The 16,018-nt window shown below is 44.0% G+C and overlaps 1 long non-coding RNA gene and 1 pseudogene across 1 annotated transcript in view; both read right to left on the reverse strand.

Annotated features, from left to right (window-relative positions):
• LOC132021569 (uncharacterized) overlaps positions 1–16,018 on the reverse strand; it is a 107,831-nt gene that overhangs the window by 87,297 nt on the left and 4,516 nt on the right. The window lies entirely within an intron of this gene.
• LOC132022157 (uracil-DNA glycosylase-like) lies at positions 9,252–10,232 on the reverse strand (annotated as a pseudogene).

Consider the following 16,018-nt stretch of genomic DNA (forward strand, 5'->3'; position numbering starts at 1 on the left):
ATACCCATGGTTAGAAAGGCTGTGAAACAACTGGACCTCTCATACACTGCTGGCAGAAGTGGACATGGTACAATCACACTAGAAAACAGTCTGTTAGTTTCTTGTAAGCTAAACACACATCTACCATCTGATCCCATCATCCCAGCCTTAGGTATTTACTCGAGAAACCAAAGCATATGTCCCTTCAAAGACTTGTAGACAAGTGTTCCTCAGAGCTTTATTTGTAGTAATTCCAAACTAGAAACACTCCAAATGTCAATCAACTGGGGAATGGAGAAACAAATTGTCACACCTACGTATAATGGACCACTACTCAGCAATAAAAAGGAATGAACTATCAATACAACCAACAATACAGACAAGCCTCAAAATAATTATGCCAGGGGTGCCTGGGTGGCTCAGTGGATTGAGCCGCTGCCTTCGGCTCGGGTCATGATCTCAGTGTCCTGGAATCGAGCCCTGCGTTGTGCTCTTTGCTCAATGGGGAGTCTGCTTCTCTCTCTCTCTCTCTCTCTGCCTGACTCTCTGCCTACTTGTGATCTCTCTCTCTCTCTGTCAAATAAATAAATAAAATCTTAAAAAAAAAAAAATTATGCCAAGTTAAAAGAAGCCACACACCTGAAAGAGCACATACTGTTTCATTCTAGAAAATGCAACTAAGAGTACCTGGCTGGCTCAGGTCAGTAGAGGGTGCAACTCTTAATATCAAGGTCAGAAGTTTAAGCCCCATGTTGAATAAAGAGTTTATGATAAAATAAAACAACAGAAAAAGAAAATGCAACTAATCTGTAGTTTCGTCTGTGATTTCCTGGAGGTAGGTACAGAAGGAGGGCCAGGAGGGGGAGTTACGAAGGGGCACATGAGGAAACTTAGAAGGATGCTGTTCACTATCTTTCTGGTGGTATTTTCACAGGTATATGCACATGTAAGAACTCAAGAAATTGCACACTCTATATGTGCGCAGTTTGCTGCTTGTAAATTATACTTTGATAAACCGTTTGGGGGATAAAACAAACCTCCAAATTCTCTGCATTTCATGTGGAGTAAAAGCCAAAGTTCTTACCCCAGCAAAACTGCATGGCAGATGGCCCTACATTCACAATGCTCCCTCCTCAGCTCCCAGAACAGGGCCTGGAACACAGAAAGAGTTATGGAAGTGTTTGTCAAGTGACTGCCTCAAAGGCCCACAATTAATCTAAGTTGTTTAATAATTATATTTTTTAATATATATATTATATATAATCTATATTATATATAATATAGTACATATTATATATAATATATAATAAAGCATATTATATAGCATATTATATTGTTTAATAATTAATAAGAACTTGGGGATTCTCAAATGATCAAACCCTGAGTTACTGTATGACCCAGCAATTTTACACCTAGATATATTCCCAAGAGAAATGAAAACATGCCCTTCAAAAAGTTGTTCATAATTGCCAAAAGGTACAAATAAACCAAATGTCCAATGAATAAAGAATATGCAGAAAATCCATACCACAGAATGTTATTTGGCCATAAAAAGAAACTACATATCACAAGATGGATGAACCCTGAAAACATCACTCTAAGTGACATCAGCCAGTCACAAGAGAGCCCACTATTAAATAATGCTGTTTATATGGAAAGTCCAGATTAAGCAAATCTAGGGAGATAGAAAGTAGAGTTGCTTCTTGGGTGTTGTTAGGAAGATGGCAGAGAATAGCTAAAGGGTACTGGGTTTCTTTTGGGGGTGATGAAGATGTTCGAAAGTTGTGATCATGGCGTTACCTATTTGTGAATATACTAAAAACCACTGAATCATCATTTAAATGTTTACATTGTATGGTATAATGATTATGGCTCAGTAAAGCTATTTAAAAATAAAGAACACAGTATTGGGAAAGGCACAGCTCTCGCTCAGATTTTGAATGGAGGATAGTAAGCCCTTGTTACCGTCAGTTCACGGGTACGGTTAGGACCCTACCAAGGGCTCCCTGAGAAAGGACATGACCCAATGCACCCAGCAGTGAAGAGGCCGAGGGCCCAGAGAGGGCACTGGAGTTGCTTAGGCCACACTGGTGGTGAGCCCTGAATAGAGCTAGAGCTCATCCTCTTGGGACAAGCAAATAACAGCATGTCGCTTGCAGCCCTACAGTCTACAGCTGGGACTCTCTCTGCTTCCCTGAGCTGTACTACATGATGTCCCCCAATTGCCTCACAATGATAATACCTTCTATTTATACCAAATACCTCTCCTCCCAGGAGAGCACCGTGTTTTCCCAACACTGAATCATTAAACCAGCCAGACTGAATTGAATTAAAATTCACAGCAGCCACTCACAACAAGTCTCCCCCTTTCCCTTTCCTGCCCACTCCTCCATGCACTGCTGGGATGCTCACAGCAAAACAGGCAAGTCAAGAACATTGGTCTTCTACACACCTGCCCCACTTGAGGTACCTCTCCCCTGATCCTGCTCCAGACCAGGGGTGGGGTTGGGGGTTGTGTCACTCCAGGGCCCTTTTAGCATGGGAAAAATGTGGGAGCGACAGGTCTCCAAATGTGACATTGCCCTTTCCATAAACATTTAAATCATCAAAACTCAAAGGTGAGGACTGCTAGTGATGAGATTTCAGGCAGTCAAGAGAAACATATTGAGGGTGCCACTGGAACTTGCTCTGATTCTTAGGCTATACCACAGAGGCTGCTATCTATTTTCCTACGCAAAAGCTCAACACAGGCTCCTGGGCACCATGGTCAGAGGGTTCTCCCCAGGGTTGAGCCTCCTGGCTCACTGGAGAAATGAGAAGGAAGGGGCTCATGGGTTCTGCTAGCCCTTTCCCCTCAGTAGAGATCCAACTGGCCCTGGGCAGTCCATAGCCCTGGCCTGAGGGACTGAGAGTGGGGAGGAATCCAGGAAGGAACTGCATGGGTCAAAGACTGGACTGATGGATGGATGTCCCATATGCACCCCTACCACACACAGCCTTACCATCTCTGTACCTTTATCCAGCTCTGCTAGTTGGCACTGTCCCTGGGGGCCACAGGGTTAAAGATGATGTTAAGAGCATGCTAGGGGCAGGGGTCTCCTACGTGAGTGCCCACTCTTGACCGTGCAACTCACAGTCAAGTAATCAGGAGTGAGTCCTTCCGATAGGCACTGCATGCCTACCTCAGAGGCCGCCTGATGTGGGCAAAAACACACCCCCGCCCTAGCTGGGCAGATGCAGAGGGCTGGTTAGGGGAGAGCCCAAGAGCTCCTCCCTGGGCAAGGTGGGGCCACATGGCACAAAATCTTCAGAGGATGCACTCCTAATTAATAGTTTTCACCACAGAGCCTGGGATCTCAGGGTGAAAAACTGCTTAGGGGTCATTTACTCATCCTCCTACCTCCACCTCCCTCATCCATCTCCTGAATCCCCTTGTCAACATCAGTAGCACTAAGAAGAGCTCCAGTGTCCACCTTCTCCACTATGGTCTTGTACACCCCCCTTCCGTCCTTCATTACTAAGGCCTCTGGGTGCTGCCCATGGTCAAAGGCATTTACCGCATCAGTCGCCTTGGTAATGTCCAGACCTTGAGAGGATACCCAAGGGATGGGCTAATGGAGCCCCAGAGATCACAAAAAAAAAAAAAAAAAAAAAAAAAAACATTTTTCAATAAGACAATTTATTGGCCCTCTGAAAAGCAGGAGTCTGTGGCATGAATAGAACATTTCCCAAACCACACATGCCTCCTCTCCCACAGAGAGAGAGGGTCTCCAAGCATTGGTTTCTCTCATGTCATGTTCAAAAGACCAGTTCAAGACCTTTAGATTTTCTATATGGAAACTTAGAAAGATTTAGATGTTGAGAATCATTATGAAACTGCAATTAGAGGGGTATCCGGGTGGCCCCCGCTGGTCAGGCATCAGGCTTTCGGCTTGGGTCGTGGTCCCAGGGTCCTGGGATTGAGGCCCTCATCAGAATCCCTGCTCAGCAGAGAGCCTGCTTCTCTCTCTCCTCCCTACTCATGCTCTCTCTCACTACTCTTTCTCTCTGTCTCATAGATAAAAAGAAGAAAAGAAAAGAAACTGCACTTAGAAAATTGTGACATCTGTTGGATATAAGATTTGGGTAATAAAAATAATAATAGCAATAGAAACAATACACCTTACTCTATTACAGCATTTTGGGTGTGTCAGATATATATGTCATAAAACAGAGTGAATGTTTGATTAGAGTAACAGAATATCAGACAGAGGCATTCTCAGGTGGATACTTAGTATGCAAAGGCCAGGTTCCAGGACAGCTGTCTGCACGTGTACATAGACAGACACACACACAGACATGTACCTCAAATGCTGCTCAGCCCTCCAAGGTCCCTGGCAATGGGCACATGGGGGCACCCGGCCACACTGCTGTCAATGCAGATGAACTTGGCAGCTGTGAGCTGAGCATTTAAACAGAGAGCCACCTCCCCCAGAGCCCTCCGGAGTCCCAACATCACTAGGGGCCACCTGTGGGAGCATATCTCATCAGGCATCTGCCAGCTGTGGGAGCACACATCATCACACTCTGCAAACGGCAGCTGCAGGAAGGCACTGGTGCTAATGAGTGCCCCCTGCAGACAGCCAGTCAAAGCCAGCATGCGCACACAAAGTGTGGGGATGAGGGGCCAGAGAGGGTGGCTTGGATGATTGCCATACCTCTGACCAACTGCGAAATCCTAAGCTTTTATGGAAGTTTCAGAGAAGGGAAGTTTGGGAGCAAGGTGGGGTGGGAGGCACCCAGCCCCAAGACAGTCAGTGCGATCATCATCCACTCTCATTTGACACCTGAGAAACTGAGACCCAGAGAGAGGAAGGGACTTACTTAAGGTCACATAGTGGGCAGGCAGCAGATAAAGCCCAAGTGTTGTGGCCCTGGCTTGACACTCTCCACGGTCACCAGGGCCGTCGTTCCCATACCTTATGATAGATGGACCCAAAGGCCTGGGTCTGTGGAGAGACAGACCATTCTGTGGCCTCAGCCCTCCTTGAAATTCAGCCCAAACTAACCTGCTACCTTTCAGCACTGCTCTGGGGGAGGCTGCCAGGAGGAAAGTATGAATAAACAGACTGAGGGACATCCAGAAGTGCCTCTCCCAACAGCTAGAGAAAGAGGCTGTTCTGGAACATGGGTTCTCAGTGGTCATAGGGGTAATGGGATGTGGCTCCTCCACTGTGATTGCTCCTGGGTATCAGTCTGCACCATCAGAGTCACCACACCAGCCCAGGAATAATTCCAGACTAGTGACGACCATTCTCCTGAGGGCCCTGGGAACAGTAAAGGGCACAGCCTTGGCATCTCAGCTCTCCCTGAGTCACAGCAAACAATAAAAAGGGGATTTGTGTTCAGCTGCTATGGAAAAAGAATCTGGCAATTTCTCCAAAAAAGTGGACAAAGAATTCATGTATGACCCAACAATTCCGCTCACAGGCACATACCCAAAAGAACTGAAAACAAGTGTTCAAACACTTGAACAAGGACATGTCAAAAGTCCCAGGTTTAAGTCTCATTTGCCTGAGCCAATGCCATGGCAGATGAATGGAGTGCACTGCTTGGCTAGGCTGGGTCTCGCCATCCCTATGGTGGGGATGGGGTCAGACTGGGGGTGAGATGCATAGGAACTGCCCCACCCAAACCAGAGGATTGAGAAGGGGAAAGAGTCTGGATGAGCAAAAACAACAATATCCACTCCAGGACCATGAAGACTGTGACTTCTCATGCCCTTCTCTTTCCTGCTCTCCATCTCCTCCTGCTGAGACACTTTTGGACACAGCATGAGGGGAATGATTTCTGTGTATGTGGACCTGACTGCAGGTCTTCAGTTCTTTGGCACAATCCTTTTAGTCATATTCCCAGGATCATATTTGGATCAGACCATGTGTCTTGACTCCAGGTTAGAAAACATGGTTAGCAGCCCTCACAGCTCCATTGAGTATGCGAGATTTCTCCTAATCACCTCTTTGACCACTGAACAGTCTTTGCTCTACCGGAACAAGCTGACTCTCTGGAGTTTTATTTCAGTAATGAATAATGGATCTGGGTCCAGGAGCACAGAGCTAGTAAGAGAGAGAAAACAAGAGTGCCTTTTGCCCTGTTCTTTCTCTCCCTGGGGCTGCCATTTTTCTCACACAGGGTTCAAGTCCTCTCCTGGACCTCCTTCTGCAACCTGTGACCCACCCCGGATCTCCCTTGCTCCCTCTCTCTTGTGTACACAGTTAGAACCACTAGAGTCCCCATTATAGACTTGGTGATGATCAACCAAGGAATATATCCAACATGAGGCATTCATTCCAGGAGGTTTCCATCTCCCAGGGCAGGGAGTGACCCACCTCAGGGACTCCACCCTGTCCCCACTCAGGTCCTGTGGCTGGATGAAGGAATACTGCAGGAACTGTGCTCCTCCATAAGTAAGAAGGTGGGAGCAGCACAGAGGCAGGGAGAATGTGGGAATCAGGCCCTTTGTTCGGGCCCAAGTCAGGCAAGCATCCAACCTATATGCAGAATCTGCTGAGTCTCTACAAAGCTCTTTTAAAAGAACCAATGCTGACCTCCATTGCAGCAAAGAAAGGAAGCCACTGCCTACTTACTTGAAAATTTAATTAACCATCTTTCTCTAGCTCCTTGCCTAAGAAACAGGACACTTCTTTCGAGATGACAAGGGAGATGATTTGCAAGTCTTTTTGAAATGTGGAAGGAATCCAGTGTCCTGGAGGACAGGACAGGAGGTGAATGAGGAATACAGTTTTAGAGAATGCCTGGTAGGATGGAGAGGCTAGGAGCTAGAAAACAAGGTTGACCTCTCTGCCTCCGCTCTGCTCAGCCTACTTAGCATCACTCTGCTCCCTGCTGGCTCTTAACCCTTTAAGCAACCTACCTGGTCCATTCACAAACATATAGAAACAGTCCTTACAGACTGTTCCCTCTCTGCGGGGAAGAAAGCAAATTACACAACAGAAAGCCTTTTACAATCACAAATTCACCTCTTGTGACATCCTATTAATACAGATTTACCTTGGTGAGCTGTATCCTCCATCATGAATGTTTCACTCAAAATTGCATGTTTGTGCTGTTGCCTGCCCCACTAACCCCAAAGCCCCGTGGACTCTATTTGTTGGATGGACTCTGGAGCCCCGCTGCGTGGGTTCAAATTCCAGCTCTGCAATTTGCTAGTTGTGTAATGTTGCACAAAGCAGCTAACCTCTGTGCCTCAATTTTATCAATTGTAAAATGGGGACGATAATAATACCTACTTTATAGGGTTGTTGTGAGGACTAAAAGTATTAACCTTTCTAAAGCATTTAGAAACACAGTGCCAAGAAAATGTTAATTTAAAACAAATTACTAGTGAAAAAGAGGTGAAGAATGGATTTGAATAGGAACTAGTAGTCTCATTGAGAAGCCAAACCACACATTTACTGATATTTTAATGGAGAAGGAAAAAGTAATGAAAAAAGACAAAGGAAGGGAAGAGGGGGAACCTAAAAAATTCAGGAAGACCTGCCAATATGAAATTCAGCTGAAACTTCATTTGGAAGGGCACAATGTCAATAAATGACATTCAATAGATAGATAGATATAAGTAGAGATACAGATTTGAAAGTTAGATAAGCTCCATGTCCCAGGTACCTGGGACAGTTGTTCTTGGCACATAGTAGGTGCTCAACAAATGTTTCAATTGATATATTGGGGGGAGATTTAATTGGAAAAATTTTAGACAACCTATAATGTAAAATATCCCATCATCTTTGTGAAATTAAATATGTGTAGATAGCTAGGTAGAGTGAGCCAGTCAACCGGGCAGTGGAATCATTAAGATAATTAATACCAGAGGCACCTGGCTGGTTCAGTTGGTAGAGCATGTGACTCTGGATCTCAGGATCATGAGTTTGAGCCCCACATTGAGTGCACAGATTACTTTAAAAAAAGAAAAGAAGGAAAAAATGATTAACAACAGTAACACTATGGGATAGAATTTGAGGTGGTTTTTGTTGTCTTTTTTGCTTTACTGAATTTTTCTTTCTTTTTTTAAGATTTTAATTTTTTATTTGTTAGAGAAAGAGCGCAAGCAGGGGGAGCAGCAGGCAGAGGTAGAAGCAGACTCATCGCTGAGCAAGGAGCCTGATCTGATACAGGACTCGATCCCAGGACCCTGGACCATGACATGAGCCAAAAATAGATGTTTAATCCCCTGAGCCACCCAGGTCCCTTGAACTTTTCAATTATTCTATATTAATTACACTGTATTTATACAGTCTTTTGGTTTTTTTTTTTCCCTTTGGAAACCAACAACCTTTTATTCCCAAACTCACTCAGGGTTAACTCTTTCCCTGGCTAACACATCAACAGTACCTCTAATAGGATCTTGGATGAAGGTACAGACCTAACAAAAATTGTCTCCCCAACAAAGGATATATATATATATATACATATATATATGTATGTATATATATATATATATATGCATAAGTATTTTTAAAACAGCGAAATTCACCAGTGTTGCAGGGAAAAAAAAAATCCCCATGTGATTTCAGTCCATAAAAAACAGCCTTTGGCAGTCTGTGCTGTGTTAAAAACTCCAACTCAGGATACACCTCAGAGGAAAGCATTTCCACACTTAAAAAAAATAAAATAAAAAAATTCCCCTTTCTCTTTCTTCCAGTTCAACTTCCGCTGCTCACTCCTAGGAACACCCAGAGGATAACTGTAAAAACAAGCCCCAGTTCACTTCCCTCTGACTGTCTGTGAAGGCTCACACAGAGGTTCAGTCCTCAGGAATTTTCATCCCTAAATTTCTAGGCACTTGCAAATTGTTCTCCTGTGTCCTTCAAGGAGGGGTCCGAGGGCTGGGGCAAGGACCCAGGAAGCCAATAACTGGAATGTCAGCCAGGACAAAGGGAGGGGAGGCCTTCTAGATAAACATACCTGACACCTTACAACCTCAAGTCTAACCTGCCAGGTAAAAACAAGTAGCAGCCGGCTGTACCAAAGAGGTGCTTCTGTCCCCTTTCCCCTTTACCATAAAGGTGATGGGAAAAGTCTCATGACTATTTGACCTCCACTCTCTTCCATATACTGTGACCTCAGGTTTTAGGCCAAAGCCATGTTGCAAAGACAGCCATATGGTCCCAGGGTAGAACCTTTCGTGCTTCTGTCTGGATCAAGCTGCTACTCTTGGCAAATACTTGGATAGCAGCTTCTAGAAAACTGCTCAGAGACAGTCCTCCAGCTCAGGGTCACGGATCCTTCCAGTTGATGGGCTCCTTACCAGCCTTCTACAGCAGTGCATTTGTTTGAGAGAAATGTCTACATCCGAAGAACCCTCTGTCCCCTCCCCACGCCCACAGCGACAGCAGGGTGGGGGGTCAGGGGATAGGGGGGTGGGCTTACACAGCCTGTAGCACATAGTGGGGCTTCCTAAGAATGGCACTGCCTTTCTTCTGAGAGTAAGAGCCCCAGAGCAAGAAGACAGGGGCCAATGGAGTTCTGACTTAGTCAGGACACAACTGCATCAGTAAATTGCTCCCTTCCTCTCTCCTTATGAGAACTAGCCTGATGTGCTTGGACTATGAGGACAGTGTTGAGTAAAAGAACACCTTGCTTGGCCCACCCAGATAAATCTCTGTGAACAGGATGAACAAAACCATCTATGTCCTTAGCTTTTTGTAAATGTTTTCTAAACTTGGCGGCAGTGGAACAGGTCTTCAAACCCTAAAGCAGAGCTCATGGGCTTAGATGGGTCCACCAGACGGATCCTGTCCCAGGGTGACAAACTTCATCTGTTTTAGGGCACACAACACATCTGGGGCAACAGAAAGACTTGGTATGCGGGTAGATAAACAATGCAATGTTTTCTTTCCTCTGCAGCAAATCCCATTAGCTTTATGAAATATGGTTTTCCTGACTCTGCACTCAGTGACATGTTCCAACTGTCAGGGAAATCCACGGGTATGCTGCATGCGGCAAGTCTGAGCAGGGTAGCCTTGTTCCTCTGGACGTGGACCAACTGCCCGGGGCTCAGCGGCGAGGAGGACAATGTGCTAGGGTTCTCCTGCCCTGCCGGGGCCTTCTTGGAGCGGCTGGCCGCCTCATCCCTGCTCTCCTCAGCTACTGCCTGCCAGGCCAGTCTGAGGATGGGACAGCTTGGGACTGTGGGCATGTGGCTTCCTGGCAGGACTTGGGGAGAAGAAGGAGCAGAGTGTCTTCTGGTCCATCATCTCGGACCCCAAGAGAGGAGAGATGAGCTGCCAGGGAACCTGCGGTATCCACCAGCTATGGCGGTCTGAAACTGGCCTATGTATACAGTCTTTAAAAATATGTCAAAATCCACTTGGGACAAATCAGTACACATAGGGTCTTACCTACAGAATTTAAAAATCTGGGCCAGATTTTTAAATAAAAGTTGAAATAGACACTTAAAAATTAAGAAGTGATTTGGAATGGAAAGAGAGGGCCCACAGAGATGTTTAGACAAGGAACGCACAGACTTCTGGATGGACAAGAGAATTAGGAGGCAAGGAGTGGTCCCTAGTGGCCTGGTGGCAACTCCCAACTCCTCACTCTAGGATTCTGGGCTTCATTTCCAAGCTCCTTGTAACCAGATAGGCATCAGTGGCTTCATTAATCCTTGAGCATCATGCTGACATAAAGATGACAGGACAAGGGTGCCTGGGTGGCTCAGTGTGTTAAAGCCTCTGCCTTCGGCTCAGGTCATGATCTCAGGGTCCTGGGATTGAGCCCCACATCAGGCTCTCTGCTCCACGGGGAGCCTGCTTCCACCTCTCTCTTTCTGCCTGACTCTCTGCCTATTTGTGAGCTCTGTCAAATAAATAAATAAAATCCTTAAAAAAAAAAAAAAGATGGGGCACCTGGGTGGCTCAGTGGGTTAAAGCCTCTGCCTTCAGCTCAAGTCATGATCCCAGGGTCCTGGGATTGAGCCCCACATCAGGCTCTCTGCTCCACGGGGAGCCTGCTTCTTTCTCTCTCTGCCAGTCTCTCTGCCTACTGGTGATCTCTGTCTGTCAAATAAATAAATAACATCTCAAAAAAAAAAAAAAAGATGACAAGACAGGAGCACCTGGCTGGCTTAGTCAGTTAAGCACCTAACTCTGGATTTTGGCTCAGGTCATGATCTCAGTGTCATGAGATCGAGCCCTTCATTGGTTCCACACTTACATCACATAGTTTTGTACTTGACAGGTTCTCAGTAAATGTCTATTCATTGATTATTTGGGAATATATCACGAAGCAGCAGAACAATCATAAACATTCTTAACAAGCTCAACTAGAAATCTCATGTACAAACTATATATTATCTACAAGAGACTCACTTAAGATCCAAAGACAGAAATGGATTGAAAATAAATGGGTGATGGGACACCTGAGTGGTTTAGTAGATTAAGCATCTGACCCTTGGTTTTAGCTCGGGTCCTGATCTCAGAGTCCTGGGACTGAATCCCACATCAGGCTCTGCTCTCAGTGGGGAGTCCGCTTGAGGATTTCTCTCCCTCTCCATCTGCTCCTTCGCCCAATAGTGTACACTCTTTCTCTCAAAAATTAAAAAAAAAAAAAAAAAAGTTTTTTTAAATGAAATTAAGTGGGTGGAAAAAGACATTCTATTTAAATAGTAACAGGGGCACCTGGGTAGCTCAGTGGGTTAAGCCTCTGCCTTCGGCTCAGGTCATGATCCCAGGGTCCTGGGATCGAGCCCCACATCGGGCTCTCTGCGCTGCAGGGAGCCTGCTTCCTCCTCTCTCTCTGCCTGCCTCTCTGCCTACTTGTGATCTCTGTCAGATAAATAAAAGAAAAAATCTTAAAAAAAATAAAAAAAAAATAAATAGTAACAAAAAGAGAGTTGGAGTGGCTAAATGTCATATAAAACAGACTTCATTTTTTAAAAAAACATTTTTTATTTACATTCAATTAATTAACATAAAATGTATTATTGGTTTCAGAGGTACAGGCCTGTGACTCATCAGTCTTATATAATACTTATTTCTCATTAAATCCCATGCCCTCCTTAATGTCCATCATCAACTTACCCCATTCCTCCACTCCTCCCACCCCCTCACCTGCCTCCAGCAACCCTCAGTTTGTTTCCTATGATTAAGAGTCTCTTATGGTTTGTCTCCCTCTCTGGTTTTATCTTGTTTTATTTTTTCCTCTCTTCCCCTAGGATCCTCTGTTTTGTTTCTTTAATTCCACATATCAAGGAGATCATATGATAATTGTCTTTCTCTGACTGACTTATTTTGTTTAGCATAATGCCCTCTAGTTCCAATCACATCATTGCAAATGGCAAGATTTCACTTTTGATGGCTGTATAATATTCCATTGTGTGTGTGTCTGTGTGTCTGTATAGACACATACCACATCTTCTTTATCCATTCATCTATCAATGGACTGCTGGGCTCTTTCCGTAGTTTGGCTACTGTGAAGATTGCTGTTATAAATACTGGGGTGCAGGTGCCCCTTCATATCACTACATTTGTATCTTTGGGGTAAACACAGTAGTGCAATTGCTAGGTAGTAGGGTAGCTCTATTTTGAAGAACCTTCATACTGTTTTCCAGAGTGGCTGCACCAGCTTGCAGTCCCACCAACAGTGTAGGAGGGTTCCCCTTTCTCCGCATCCTCGCCAACATCTGTCATTTCCTGACTGGTTAATTTTAGCCATTCTGACTGGTATGAGGTGGTATCTCATTGTAGTTCTGATTTGTATTTCCCTGATGCCAAATGATGTGGAGCATTTTTCATGCATCTGTTGGCCACTTGGATGTCTTCTTCAGATAAAAAAGCTTTAATTTTTAAAAAAGATTTTATGTGTTTATTTATCAGAGAGGGAGCAGCAGGCTGAGGGAGAAGCAGACTCCCTGCTGAGCAAGGAGCCTGATGTGGGACTCAATATCAGAACCCTGGGATCAAGGTCTGAACCAAAGGCAGATGTTTAATGCATTGAGACACCCAGGCATCCCAAAATGGACTTTAAATTAAAAATTGTTATGACAGGGGCACGTGGGTGGCTCAGTGGGTTAAAGCCTCTGCCTTCAGCTCGGGTCATGATCTCAGGATCCTGCGATCGAGCCCCGCATCAGGCTCTCTGCTCAGCGGGAAGCCAGCTTCCTCCTCTCTCTCTGCCTGCCTCTCTGCCTACTTGTGATCTCTGTTTGTCACGTAAATAAATAAAAAAATATTTTTAAAAAAATTGTTATGACAGACCAAAAGAGGATATTACATATTGAAAAAAAGGTAAATCCATCAAGAAGCTATAATAAACATATATGGACCAAGTAACAGAGCCCCAAAACAAAGCAAACACTGACAGATTTGAAGGGGAAATTGAGTTTTATGATAATAGCTGAAGACTTACATACTCACTTTTTTATTTATTTGAGAGAGAGAGAGAAAGAGAGAGAACATGAGTGGGGAGCACAGAGGGAGAAGAAGCAGACTCCCTGCTGAGCAGAGACCCCCCCCTGAGATCATGACGTGAGCTGAAGGCAGACTCTTAACTGATTGAGCCACCCAGGTACCTCTAAATACCCACCTTAAATAATGGATAGAAAATCTAGACAAAGGAACAGTAAGAATAGAGGCTTATTCAGTCCAAAAGGAACCCCTCCCCCAAATGCCAAGTGGAAAGAAAAGGAACATGATCAATCCTGTTATTGTAAGCACCTCTGTACCATCTGCAGCATTGCTTATCTATCACTGCTTAGACGCACTTCACCGTGAGGAGCTACCTTGAGCACCAAGGATACTCTCCTCTCAGGTCATAAGTCCAGGCTCAACCAACTCTGGTCCTCAGATCCTACAGAGTATGAGGGAGATGTGCCTAGGGGAAATCTGGCATCAGTTACACCCTCTGCTACCAAAGCATTTAGACAGTTGTCTGAGCCTAGCCTTCATTCTGACTCCTCATCCTCAGAATAATTTCATTTCAAAGGGACTTTTTCCCAGATCCTGGGCTGTGGTTAGACACTGCCCTCTATACCTTTCCCCAGCATGGCTCTTTCACCTCAGATTCAGGGAAGTCAAACCAGACATCTTTTCTTTCCATCCCAGAGGGTCCTGGGTGGAATTGGTTTTGCCCTCCTCAGCCACCAGCTCTGTAAAACATGGTGTGAGGAAATGTTTGCCAGATCACATAAAACATAAAAGATCTTCCTTTTTCCTAATTCCGGGAGAACGAGCGAGGAGGGTTTCTGCCATTATAGAACTCAAGTGACCCTTGACATGACAGAGACGATCAGCTTCTCCAGACCCAGACTTTATATATACATACATTAAATTTATTTATATCTTGTTACACAACTAATTGTGAGTAATAAATAATAGAGGAGTTCTGAGATCAGAAAGATCAAAGAGTTTTGGAGGCACCCAGGAGATTCTGAATTTGCTACTTGGAATGCAGATTTTTTCATGAGAATTTTACCAAGAGAGATTAATTTTTAAGAGAAAGTATTTTCTGGATCAAAATTATTTTATTCAAGTTAATTTCATAATCAATTTTCTCTTTACCACAGCTAAACTTTCCCCAATTTTTCCCATTTTTTATTTTAAAGAAATCATTGTCCTTGGGATCAATTTTTTTGTTTCCGTTTTTTCAATAAAACAATTGATCAACTAATTGTATTTGTATTTTTAATAGCTTTCTTGAGATATAATTCCTATATCATATAATTCATTCATTTAAAATATATAATTTGGTGGTTTTTAGTATATTTGCAGAACTGTGTAATCATTGCCACAATTTTAGAGTATTTTTATCATCCTCAAAGAAACTTCCATACCCATTAGCAGTCACTCCCATTTCTCAATTCCTTAGCCCTAAGCAACCACTAAATTACTTATATCTATGTGGATTTTCCAATTCTGCACATTTCTTACAGATAAAATCATACAATAGGTCATCTTTTAGTGACTGGCTTCTTTACTTAGTGTAATATTTCAAGATTCATTCATGTTGTAGCATGTGTTAGTACTCTATTTCTTTTTATTGTTGAATATGTCATTGTATAGATATACCCGATTGTATTTATCATTCATAAGTTGATGGAGACTTGTGAATTTGATGGGTTATTTCCACTTTTTGGCTATTATTGATAAATGCTGCTATGAACATTCATGGACAAGCTTTTGTGTGGATATATCTTCCCATTAATTTGGGTATATGCATGGGGGTAGAATTGCCAGTTGGGTTGACATTCCCTAATTTTCCTAGTTAATGCTCCTGCCATTTTCTCTTATAAAAAAGAGAGACACAGAAAAAGTAAAGACCTGTACCTGCTCAGGTGTTTTATCTGAAGTTCTCAAGGACACAGCAGAATCAAATGATCCTTAGGATTGAAATGATGGCATCAAAGTGATTGGATCAAAATACCCTACAAAGGAAAAGTCTTCTGGAAAAAAGTTCTAACCTGAGTTGAGCTGTATATATGAAGAGCTGGAGAGGATGAGAAAGAAGATAGCACTCCAGCAGGGGCCAAGCAAAGGCCTGATGATTGGGCTGAGTATGGATAAGCAGGGCATAGCAGAAGGTGAGGCTGGAATGATTTTCTGGGAATCACATCAGCAAGGGCTTTTAATGGCAGCCCCGAGGGTTTAAAGACTAAGTTTTTACAGCTGGGGGAAGCCATGGAAGACTGTGATCTAGGGACATTAGTCACATGATCAGATCAAATGGCATGATCACAGCAATGACTGGCAGATGCAAGCTGGATGGGGCTAAAAAGGGAGGCATCTGAGATAGCAAGCCTTCATCCCTAGGAGGCTCCTGCAGCAATTCAGGGCCAAAGTAAAGGCTTTGAGGATAGCCAGCTGGAAATCAGTGACTTAAATATTGATTCAGTGGGCAAAAGTGGCATTCATCATGGGGCTGGTCCCCTAAAGCACTCCATGCCTATGTGCAGGGAACTCATCATTTTCCTATTATATAAATTGATTAGATCATTCAGAGTTGAGATTGATGCCAGGGGTTTGCTGCTAATCAAGCTAGAATAACA

This window comes from Mustela nigripes, chromosome 7 (genome assembly GCF_022355385.1).
Source record: "Mustela nigripes isolate SB6536 chromosome 7, MUSNIG.SB6536, whole genome shotgun sequence".
Classification (NCBI taxonomy): Eukaryota; Metazoa; Chordata; class Mammalia; order Carnivora; family Mustelidae; genus Mustela; species Mustela nigripes.